Raw genomic sequence first — 11920 nt, 5'->3', positions numbered from 1 at the left:
CACAGCGCCGAGCAAAATGAACCCAGGAGTAGTAAAATTGAGCCTAAAGCTGAATAGGTTACAAAAGTTTAAGTTTATATTTGCTTTCTTTTATTTCGGTTAGTCGTCCGATTCGTAAAGTTTACCGCGCCAATTATAAAAATACTGTTCACTTTAACTCTTGTTGTAGTTCAGTTCGTAATCGGAAAAATCGCTGGGCGTCAGAAGCTGGGCGCCGTAGTAATGTGCTAAAAGTTTAAATACTTGAACTTTCAAGTATTTAAGCTTTATAAGTAGTTAGCATATTAACGCCAAAATAGCGTAACTAGGTAGCGCATAGATTTGCAAAATCTAAGGTAATGGTTCAATTCCATTTTTTGGCTGTAATGCGGCTATAGTTTAATGGTAGAGCAACTGACTTCCAATCAGTAAGCGTCGGTTCGATTCCGACTAGCCGCTACTAGTCACAATTATTTATGTCAACATTTATTGTAGCTTTACTAATTTGATTATTCTTAGGGTTCTACATACTAAAAAAGGGCTTAGGAGCTAGGTACTGATTTCGTATCTTAATGCACTGGTTTTAAGGTTGTGAACCTAATATTAAGAAATAGCCTTAAAAAAGAACAACCCTTTTGAAGTCAGGGGATGTGCTTTTGAAAGCTTTTACCATTTAAAAAGTTGACGACTCAAACTAAAAACTACAAAATATAAAAAACTATGTTACTTCTAGGATCAAACGTATCAGAAAACAAAGCGGCTTTTTTTGCATTGCAAGCCATTTATGGCATGGGTCAAAAAACAGCAGTTGCTGTTTGCAATCTTGTGGGCATTAATCCACAAACCAGGTTAAAAGAGCTTAATGCGACGCAACTTGAATTATTAACAAAGAGCTGTCGCCGATTAATAACAAGCAATAAAAAAAGAGATAAGGCCGAAGCTATTAAGTCACTAGTTAAAATTTCGTGCTATCGTGGAACACGTCATATAAATGCTCTTCCATGTCGTGGTCAAAGAACAAGAACTAACTCATCTACTTCAAAAAAGCTATTATCGAAATCAAGAATTAGAGGTGGTTAAAGCTCGCCTTGTTTGCTTTTACTTACAACTCAAATAGTTATACTTTTGTATATTTATTATTTAGCATAACCCTCTTTAATTTAGTTAGCTTTGTTTGTGTAAACTTATTCAACTATGCTATTATAACAAGCCTGCCTCTTTTTGGGCTAAAAATTTAAGGTAAAGTGGCTAAAAAGGGCTAAGCGCTCGCTAAGTTTACCCCCCTCCCCCCTTCTATCAAGGACCTGGAATTGATTTTTTTACAAATGACTTATGCAAGTAAAAAGAATTAAGCAAACTTGGGAATCAAAGGCCGAATATAAAGCTATTTGCCAATAAAACCGATCTTAAGCTCTTTTCGTCTAGTGGTCTAGGACGTTGTTCTTTCACGACAAAAACGCGGGTTCAATTCCCGCAAAGAGTACCCTTTTACTTTAATAAAACTAAATAAACTAAGTAAACTCAAATCAACAGGCGGTAAATTCTAGAAAAAAAAAGGCTCTAAATAGGAAAGAGCGTAGCTCAATTGGTTAGAGCGTCGTATTCCAAATACGAAGGTTGTCGAATCGTTCTCGGCCGCTCTTGAAAAAAGAGCCCTGGGGCGGTAAAAGCTTGCAAAGCTTGGCCCGTGTGCCGCAGTCTGCGTATAAAGTAAGCAGATTTTCCGATGATAAAAATTTTACCTGTTAAATTTTATTTTTTTCTTTTTCTCAAATAAAAAACAACCCAAAGCTTGCATAAAATGTGAAGATAGGTAAAGTTTACCTTGATTAGAAGGTAAGGTTTAGAGATTAAATTTAACAATTTATACAAAAACGCAATAAACTCATTAATAATACATGGAATTTAAAAAAAAATTAAACTTATATACTAACGTATCTGCAAGCTTATTAGTTCTTGCAAGTAGTAACCTTTTCGCTTTTTGCGATTTTCCCACTAACTGGAGTATTAGTTTTCAAAACCCAGCAACGCCTTTAATGGAAGGTATCATAGCTCTGCACTCGGATATCTGGGCTATAATGCTATTTGTAGCTGTGTTTGTATTATATATACTATGCAGTACTTTACAAAGATTTGGTAATGCTGATGTAAAAAAATCATATAAAGTACATCATAACAGTATGTTGGAAATTGTTTGGACTACTCTACCAGCCTTGCTTTTATGTGTGATTGCTATTCCCTCGTTTACCTTATTATATAGCTTAGATGAAATAGTTGACCCCTCGGTTACTATTAAATGCATTGGTCGACAGTGGTATTGGTCTTATGAATACAGTGATTATGCAGTTGACGCCGATTCAGGTCTAGGTGGAGGCGGTATTATATTTGACAGCTACTTGTTACAAGATGACCAACTTGAAGAAGGACAATTGCGTTTATTGGAAGTAGATAACCGACTAGTACTTCCAGTAAATAGCCATATTAGATTGTTAACTAGTTCTGCTGATGTAATTCACTCATTTGCTGTTCCGAGCTTAGGTATTAAACTAGATGCCATTCCGGGAAGATTAAACCAAACTACATTTTTAATTAAAAGAGAAGGTTGTTTTTATGGACAATGCTCAGAACTTTGCGGTGCTTCCCATGCTCTTATGCCAATTTGTGTAGAATCTGTAGGCGCAGAAGATTATATTAATTGGATTAATACTAAACTAGACGAAGCTTAAGAATTCTTGCTTAAACGGGCTCGCAGTGCCAAATGACTTTTGAGAGCTTTTGCCATCTTAAGTTAAAATCGGCTTTTCTTAACAGAAAATCTGCTTACTATGTTAGCAGACTGTAGCAAATGGCAAAGCAACCTTTGAGAGCTTTAACCACCCCTGGTCTTAACTGTTCAGAGTGGAAAAAGTTCTTTTTACCATTGCCTGCAAGTGGTTGCAGTTTGCATAAGATGTAAAGTTTTCTATTTGTCTTAGCTACAACCTTATGGTTAAAATAAGGAGCTTTTTTAGCTCCAGCCCCCCCCCCCACTGTTTCGATGCAAATCAAAATTATGTGGCTCCACAAGGCTAATTTCCAGTTGCTTGGAGCAAAAGGCCTATATATATATAGGCGCTTAGTTTATTGGTAAAACTACAATCTTACAAATTGAGAAAGGCAGTTCGATTCTGCCAGCGCCTAAGATATTTATCTTATTTAAGTAAACCGACTTTTCTGATTATTTCCCCCAAGTTTTGGTGTAAGTCCGTATTGGGTAGCTTTGTAAGAGTCAGTAAATCTGTTCTGAGGGTTAAAGCCCGCTTTGCCGGTAAAACAGATTTTTGAGAAGAGGTAGCTTATTTGCTTCTGCTTTACCATGTTATGTGTGTCGTAGCTTTATATTATATATAAAGTTAAAGGGCTAACAACAATTAACTAAGTGATTTAAATGATTAGAGGTCAGGGTAGGGTCGTTACATAGAGCCTAAAGCTTAATCTTTGTTTTTCACAAGCGGTTTCACACCGCAAAAGTTCGCCTTTGTCAGTTTTATTATATATGGTTTAAAATGTGTGGTCGACAGGGGTCGAACCTGCAGCCGATCGATTAAAAGTCGATTGCTCTTCCATTTGAGCTACAACCACTTTTTTAAAGCTACTTTGCATTATAGTCTTATATATAAAGACATTCATTGTGTAGCTTAATTGGTTAAAGCGTAACCCTGATAAGGTTAAAATACCAGTTCGATTCTGGTCGCGATGATAAATGGGGCTAGCAAGCGATAAAATAGAAGCTGTAGAGAGGTGTCTTTTTTATAAGCTTAAACTCCTGCCGATTGTTATCAATTTTATTTTTAAAAAAGCTTCTTTGTTTTTCAAAACAAAAAATCGGATTGTGTAAATTTGTCAAGAAAAGCACTGCGAGCCCTGGAATGGAAAAAGTGAGCCAAGCCGCCGCTCTAGGTTTTACCTATACCATACTCGTTTGAGGATAAAGGTAAGAAAGCCAGTTTTATTGCGAGGCAGGTAAGCAAGCTACGAGTGTTAGGGAGCCCCCCCTTCTTCAAAGGTTTTATGCATAAAAAAGCAATCTTCGTCTCCGAAGGGCTTTGTATGATATGCAAAGCTAGGCGGGTAAAAATTTGCCCGGTTGTATTATTAAAGCTTCCTAAAAAATGAAATGTTTTGACTTTGGTTGTTTTTTTCGCCTAATATTTTATTTTTTTAAAAAAGAACTTTACGGATAAAATTGAGTGTAGTGACGCGAAGCGTTATTTTACCTTGGTTAGTAAAATAGCGCTCTAACTGTTCCAGAAAAGCTTATTACACTCGGTTTTTAACTGTTAGTAATAACTTGTAATACTGCTACGAACCCGTCTGATTTCGATATAGCACACAAGTTGATTAGCCCATAGCCACAAATGTGCGCGAACCGCTGTATTTCAACTTTTTCGTCTATACGTAAATATATTATATTAATTAGACGACTCTAGCCGTCTATTTTAAAGTTATAAAAAAAGCGAAAGTTGTTAGCAAAAAAGCTATCGACAACTACGATAGCTTTTTTGCTGATCAGAAAAGTCGAATATACATCTAAGTAAGTAAAAACAAAGCTCGCTTCGTTTGGCACTTCGAGTCCTGTGCTTTTACGCTTAAAACCAAATAAAAAACTATTTTTATAATAAAAAATGCTACGAGTGAATGGATTGGCCTAATACATGAGGCGCTAAAATGCGAAAAAAGCTAATGGCATCCGCGACATATTAGTTTGTACCTCAAAGGCTGAAAAGCCAAAAATAAAATTTGTACTCAAGGAACTGAAACATCTTATTACTTGAAGGAAAAGAAATCAATCGAGATTGCGTGTGTAGCAGCGAGTGAAAGCGCAAAAGCCTAAACAAATAACAACAAAGTTGAAACGCATGGAAACGCGTACTTAAAAAGGTGATAGTCCTGTAAACTTTTAGTATTTGTAGAAAACCGCCGCCGTAGTCTGCGAACAAAGTGAGCAGATTTGCATTTCGTGCAAGGTTAGGGTTTTATTTACATTGGCGAATTTTGTCAAATAAAGGGGAACCTCTCCCAAGGCTAAATATTGTATTAGGACCGATAGTGAACAAGTACCGTGAGGGAAATCTGAAAAGCGATAGTGACTTAACTATGTTGAAACAGAACCTGCAACTCGTAGCTAATTAAGACACTTAGTTAAGCAAAGTTTAATAAAGTGGTGCCTTTTGAATCATGCGCTGATGACTTTGTGTTAGATTGTAGTTTAACTTGTTAAAGGTAAGCCTCTTAATCGAAAAAAGGGGGCCGGGAAAAGCTCGCTTTGCTCGGTTTTCCCCATATACAACTAGCACAAGACGCGAAGCGAAGAGAGCTTTTTTAAGCCAAGATGAAGAGCCGCGAAAGGGGTTTGGAAGTCTGAAGCAGTTCACGTTGCAACGTGTTTGTATGAGCTTAGAAAAGAAGCGAAATACTAATCGCTCTTCGCAATATCTCGTTTCTCGCGAAACCTGTTTAGGCAGGGCGCTATAATTAAAAATAAGCTAGAGATGTAAAGCACTGTAAGACTGACGGGAAAGAAATTTTTACTGACGTTTTGCAAACTCTGAATTCTAAGCTTATGTAAATAGCAGTCAGTCGGTACGGGACAAGCTGTATACGACGAAAGGGAAACAGCCCAGACTATAGAATAAGGCCTGAAAGCGTAAACTAAGTGAGAAAGGAAGTTATTGTACAAAGAAGCGTTGGACGTTTGATTAGCAGCATCTATCGTTTAAAGAAAGCGTAATAGCTCACTACGTGAGTACAATAGCGCCGATAATTTAACCGGACTAAGTTTACCGCCCATTTCATAGCTAACAAAATGTTAGGGTAGCGAGACGAACCATACGTCAGAAAAGCTTTGTCGGTAAGACTAAGCAAGATATTGGTTGTGACTATATCAGCTATAGTAGCTAAAAATTGAGCAATAAAAACTCAAGGATCGAAAGTCCAAGGTTTCTTAGACAACGGTAGTAGATCTAAGGTGAATCGGCCCCTAAGTTGTATAAAGACAATGACGGGTAATGAAGTTACGTATTTAGCTTGTGACTTGTGATATAAATTAAGATACAGACTAAGCTATTTTAAATTATTCACTGCTGGAAATAACAAACGCTAAAAAAGGTAAGTCTATAGCCAAGCTCTAACGCTTGTGTAAAAATTAGCTTTAGTCTTACTCGGAGTTTACAGTAAAGCTGATAGATTCCGCAAACCTTCAAAAAAAACCGTACTCAAACTGACACTGGTGGACAAGTAAATTTTACTAAGATTAGGCCGTAAACGCCCGTAAGGAACTCGGCAAATTACACTCGTACTTTAGAAAGAAGAGTGGCTACTATTGAAGGGTAGTAGCCCCAGAAAAGAGGGGAGGGCGACTGTTTACTCAAAACACAGGGTTCTGCTAACTTGTAATAGGACGTATAGAATCTGACGTTTGTCAAGAGCCGTCAACTTAAGCCGAATGATGCAAATTTCATTTTGTTAAGGCACGGTTATCGACCGCCGTAACTATAACGGTGTTAACAGTAGCGAAATTCCTAGGCATTTAATTGGTGTCCTGCACGAATAACGTAACGATCTTCCTACTGTCTCGCGGGCGTTGGCCGTGAAATAAGAATGCCGGTCCAAATACCGGCTAAAATCTCCAAGACGATAAGACCCTATGAAGCTTTACTGTAACTTAACATTGCTGCAGATTATTCGTTTTATAGTAATAGGCGGGAGTCCTTTTAATGCGATAAACCAAAATTAAAAGGACGCCACTGGAAAACCGCTAGGCTAATAATTAGCAGCTCATCTATATTGAGAAAGTGTTTGGCGGGCAGTTTATCTGGGGCGGATGCTGGCTAAAAGGTAACGCCAGCGTGCAAAGGTTAGCTCAGCAAAGTCGGAAACTTTGTGTAGAGCGTAATAGTATAAGCTAGCCTGACTATGAGACTAACAAGTCGAATTTGGGACGAAAGTCTGCTATAGTGACCCTCGTGTCTTAGGTGGAAAAGCACGAGATCAACGGATCAAAGTTACTCTAGGGATAACAGCGTTATTCCGGCCTATAGTCCATATAGAAGCCGGCGTTTGCGACCTTAATACATCGGGGCTTTAAAATAGTAATATTTTAAGAATGCATTTGGCTATATGCTGAGATCTCCGTTTCTTAAAAAGAATGCAGACTTCACGGGGTTTAAGTGCTTGCATCGTTATATGCAAGTTAACGTTTACGAACTTAAATGGAGACTCGTGAATGCGGACAATCAGCAGGAAACCAAACCTATTGGCACAGCTTGCATACTTTGACAAAAGAACAAGTTTATTTCAATAGAAAGTAGGATCCTCAACGACTACACGCCAAACAACCTACTGATAGGTTGATGAGATAGTCTAATTCTTGCAGGTAACTGTGAGCTAAAAGACCACTAGTTTTCAATTTTAAATTGCAAAGTATGCTAGTAATTAACAGACTTCATGATTTAAAATTAAAAGCTACTGTGACTTTTAGGAATACATATAAAAAAAAAATAGACATGACAATATTAAAAAGGAAGTCGATTATGCTGCTTTGCAAAAAAGACAAAGTTTTGCCCTTGCAAGAAAAACAAGAGGCACTGACCAATTGCAAACCAATATTACGGCGAAAATTATCTGGGAAGAAACTTATTGCATATAAGGAAAAGCTAGCATTAACAACTCTACAGAAAGAAGTGTTAATAGGTACCTTATTAGGGGATGCTAGCATATCTTGTAGGTTAGGAAAACCAGTATATTCCGTAAAGTTTGAACAAAAATCTACGCAATCTGACTACATTAATCATTTATATGCCGTTTTTGAACCCTTTGTAGGTACTTCGCCTCAAATGCGAACAATTTTAAACGATTTTCACAAAATTCCGGGACAAAGTTGTTGGTTTAGAACCTATTCTCACACCAATTTTAAATATTACTATGATTTATTTTATGTTGTAATCGAAGGAAATAAACGTGTAAAACGTGTACCTAAGACCATAGCGAAACTACTTACACCTAGAGCACTAGCTTACTGGTACATGGATGACGGTACCGTATCCCTCGATAAAAGGAACAACGCTAATTATATCTTAAATACGCAAGGTTTTAATCATGCAGATCATAAACTCCTGGTTTTGGCATTGAAAATAAAATTTGGTATAAAAGCTACTATTTTCAAAGATAAAACCTATTTTTGTTTACGTATAGCTAGCGAATCAAAAGCTTACTTTTTGAGTTTAATCCAGGAACATATAGTGCCTAGTTTTGTTTATAAGCTTGGTTGAGATAGTGGTTAGTTAAATTATTGAAGAAAAACCGAGCTCAAATGGCAAAACAACCTTTGAGAGCCTTTTCACCAATAAGATTACAATTTTTTTTTAATGTATTTATCATTCCGATGTCGACTTTAGACGTCCTCAAGCTGTAGAAGGTTTGAAGGGTGCAGCTGTTCTCTGCGTAAAGTCTAACGTGAGTTGGGTTTAATCCGTAGAAATACAGGATTGATTCTATCTGGAGATTTCAATAACATAATTAAATGACTGAGGGTAAGACTCCATTAGTACGAAAGGATCTTGAGAGTCCATGCCGCTGGTTTAGCAGTTGTTTTAAAAAAGGCATTGCTGCAAAGCTACGCTTGAAAAGCTAATCGCTGAAATCATATAAAGTGAGAAGCTTTCCTAAGACGTCATTTTAAATCGCAGCCTACTACTGCGTAAATAGGTTAAGGGTAAAAGACTGGAGACAGTTTCAGCCACTTAATACTAAAAACTTTTTTAAGTCCCGTAGCATAATAAATTTCTAAATTCTGTCTGTAAACGGCAGTCCCTTGTATTTGGGACTCTAAACCACTGCAATACAAGCCTAGCCGTCTGAACCTATGACGTAACACTTGTCGCAGCCTGCCCGCAGGCAAATGTGAGCAGGTTGTCGCTAAGGCTCCAAGTCTAAAAGTAAGCTGAGGGGTGAAACGAGCTCAGATAGCGAACCGTGGGACGGTAAAAGCTCTCGAAGGGCGCTCGCAGTGCCGAGCGCCCTCCAAGCTGTTTATTTGCGAAGAAAAGTAGGGTAAAGCTCACTTCGCTAAGATTTTCCGTTTGAAGCCCCTCGCCGTAGTCTGCGATCAAAGCGAACCCATTTTATGCTAGGTAAAATTCACTTAGGTTATCACTAGTATTCGGGGATGCGGCGAGGGCCCTAAACAGATAATTTATATTTTTTAAAATAAAAAGTAAATCTTTTATAATCAAATATTTGAATGAGGTTGATTGTGCCTTACTTCGATTGCGATCTTTCGACATTACGCATGCTAGTTTAAGTGGTAACACTTAGCGCAAAGGGTAGGAATTACATGACCTGGTGACTATATTAAAAGCTTTAATAGCAATAGATGTATTTTGTAATATAGAGCTGTCATGTGCGATTAGTATAGGTAGTAATTGAGCTATCTAGACAATTATCGCTAACCGATTCGAGAGGGTGATCGGTACCAAAAGCCTAGTAAGGGCTTTCGGTCATCAGACCGCAGCAGCGTGGAATATTTGCCAATGGGCGAAAGCCTGAGCGAATCGAAAGAGTGTAGGATTGAAGGAATTATCCGTAAACTACTAATGCTAGAGAATAATTAGAACGTATCTAGAGATTAGAGCGGCTTAATATGTGTGCCAGAAAGCTCGGTTATACATGACGCTCGAGCAATGAAGATCATGACTGGGTGTACAGTGTCCTTCGGCAAAAACTTGTGTGTCAGCGGCGTGTGGAATTAGCAAGGGACCGATAAAATGGGTAGATCTTACTAGGAACGCCAATTGCGAAGGCAGCGCGCTGGGGCAACACGGGAGCTTAAGGACGAAGGAACAGGGAGCAAAGGCCATTAGATACGGCTGTAGTCTGTTCTGTCAACGATGACCATTACCTCCCTAACTTTGTTAGGGTGTAAGCTAACGCGCAAATGGTCCACCTCAATAGTACGAACGCAAGTTTAAAATTGAAACAATTTATGCGCAGTGAACCAACGCAGTGGATTATGTTGATTAATTCGTAGCTACGCGCTAACCTTACGCAGTTTTGGATGTTTGTTTGTTTTAACGGAATCGTTAAAACTATACAATCACAGCCTTGCATGGCCGAGGTCAGCTCGTTTTATGTAAAGTTCGGTTAAGTCCAGAAACGAGCGAAACGCCTATTTTTACTATACTAATTGTGATCAATATCGCAAAGTTCCAGTAAAAGACTGCTGTTGATAAAACAGAGGAAGTTGGCATTATCTCAGGTCCTCATGAGGTTCATAACTGTGGCTTCGAAACGTAATACAAAAGTGATCACAAACAGTAGCTAGGGCGTATTATTGATAAACATTATAAAGCCGGAGCGAATCTGTTAAAAATCACTAAACGAATTGTTTTCTGCAACTCGAAAACATGAAGAAGGAATTGCGAGTAATCGTTCTAAAGAACTGGAACGGTGAAACTTGATATTCGCTGGTTATAAATAGCCCGTCAATGCCAGGTAACTAGCCTAATAGGAAAAGCTTTTTTGATATTTTACTTAAAAAGCTAAAATACTCAGAGGGCTTCATTGTTAGGCTCGGGGCTCGGCATAAGTCGTAACTGGTAATCGTAAAGGAATTTGCGGTTGAATTTAATTTTTCTATATATATATATATTTCTATACCTGCCGTGTAAAAGTTTAAAAAGCTTTCAAATTAAATTAATAACATGTAATTAATAATATTAAATCTTTTAGTAGCATTGTGCTGTTGCTTTGTTTTGCAATTTTTTACTTGACTGTAGCTTATTAGTTCTTGCAATTAACGTAACCTTCTTTATTACTCGAGCTTGACTAATTTTGGCGGGCTAGGCATTTAAGCCTAAAACTTTTCGTGTTTTTTATCGGTTAGTCCAAAAATATTGCCTTCTGCCCTTTTTTTGTTGGTGCTTTTTAGCAGCTTGTATGCTTTCGATGAACAAAGCCTAAATAAAATAGACTACAACTAACCAATTAGATTTAAGCCCTTTTACAAAACCCATAAATACGGCTAGTTTATAGTTATAAGAAGTGTTAAAATTAGACTTTTTTTGCTTTTCAGATCGACAAGGTGTGAAGGGTATTTAAGTCGGGAGCCCTTCCAAAATAGTTATAGTTGGTTTGATTTCAAAGACCTAATTTTGCCTGATATTCAGAAGGCTTTTGATATGTTAAGCGCTAGCTGGAGGCAACAAAGAATAAACCAAACTGTTGATAGCCTAAGACTTCAATTAAGGTATATTTATAAAATCTCAGAACTGAGTATGGATCCGAAATATGAAGAAAACTGCCTAAGCCTATGGAAAAGTTATTTTCGCCTTACAGTCATCACACTCGAATTCGGACCAACAAACTAACGCAGGCAGGTGTAGCTGCTTTTGCGAGTCGGTTAGTTCTTACAAGGACCACAAAGTTGTATCAACTGCTATACTTTAATTTTTAGTCTAAAAGAAGCCTCCCCGAAAAATCGCCAATAGGTGCCTTGTTTTCTAGCCTCCACAGACAGCTTACGATTATATGGTTTGCGAATCTCCGTCTAATCGACCGCAGCAGCCTTTTGCCGCAGTCGGTAGGGTCGTAATCCCGTCAGAGAAGAAAAAGCTAATTATTTGTTTTTATTAAACCAATTACAGGAAAACTTTGCATGAAATGTTTTTATTAAATCAATTACAGGAAAAGTTTGCATGAAATGCAAAGTTAGGCAGTTAAGAAAAAACTAAAAAGGCAAATATAAGAAAAGAAAAAGTTGAAAATAGCCTGGTTGGAAAAGGTTTTATTTCACTTATTTTCCTCATAAACGTTTCTGTTTTTGATTAGTATAACACTTTTACTTGCAAGAGGGTTGCCATGTGGACCTTTTTAAATGGCCAAAAAGCCTCTCATTAGCCCTGTA

At 37.6% G+C, this 11920-nt stretch overlaps 4 non-coding genes and 1 pseudogene across 4 annotated transcripts; 4 read left to right on the top strand and 1 right to left on the bottom strand.

Moving 5' to 3' along the window:
* The first annotated feature begins 367 nt into the window (after nucleotides 1-367).
* On the top strand, nucleotides 368-438 carry TRNAG-UCC (transfer RNA glycine (anticodon UCC)). Its single transcript has one exon. It is a non-coding gene; the product is annotated as a tRNA-Gly (tRNA).
* A 951-nt stretch (nucleotides 439-1389) lies between these two features.
* Nucleotides 1390-1462, top strand: TRNAE-UUC (transfer RNA glutamic acid (anticodon UUC)). Its single transcript has one exon. It is a non-coding gene; the product is annotated as a tRNA-Glu (tRNA).
* A 2065-nt stretch (nucleotides 1463-3527) lies between these two features.
* Nucleotides 3528-3600, bottom strand: TRNAK-UUU (transfer RNA lysine (anticodon UUU)). The gene has a single exon. It is a non-coding gene; the product is annotated as a tRNA-Lys (tRNA).
* A 45-nt stretch (nucleotides 3601-3645) lies between these two features.
* On the top strand, nucleotides 3646-3718 carry TRNAI-GAU (transfer RNA isoleucine (anticodon GAU)). The gene has a single exon. It is a non-coding gene; the product is annotated as a tRNA-Ile (tRNA).
* A 1024-nt stretch (nucleotides 3719-4742) lies between these two features.
* LOC149808826 (25S ribosomal RNA) lies at nucleotides 4743-7153 on the top strand (annotated as a pseudogene).
* Nucleotides 7154-11920: the final 4767 nt, after the last annotated feature.

This window comes from Nuphar pumila, unplaced genomic scaffold (genome assembly GCF_984573655.1).
Source record: "Nuphar pumila unplaced genomic scaffold, dmNupPumi1.hap1.1 HAP1_SCAFFOLD_2129, whole genome shotgun sequence".
NCBI classification, from domain to species: Eukaryota; Viridiplantae; Streptophyta; class Magnoliopsida; order Nymphaeales; family Nymphaeaceae; genus Nuphar; species Nuphar pumila.
Note: the sequence above shows the minus strand (reverse complement) of the source record. Positions and strands in the feature narration are given on the sequence as shown.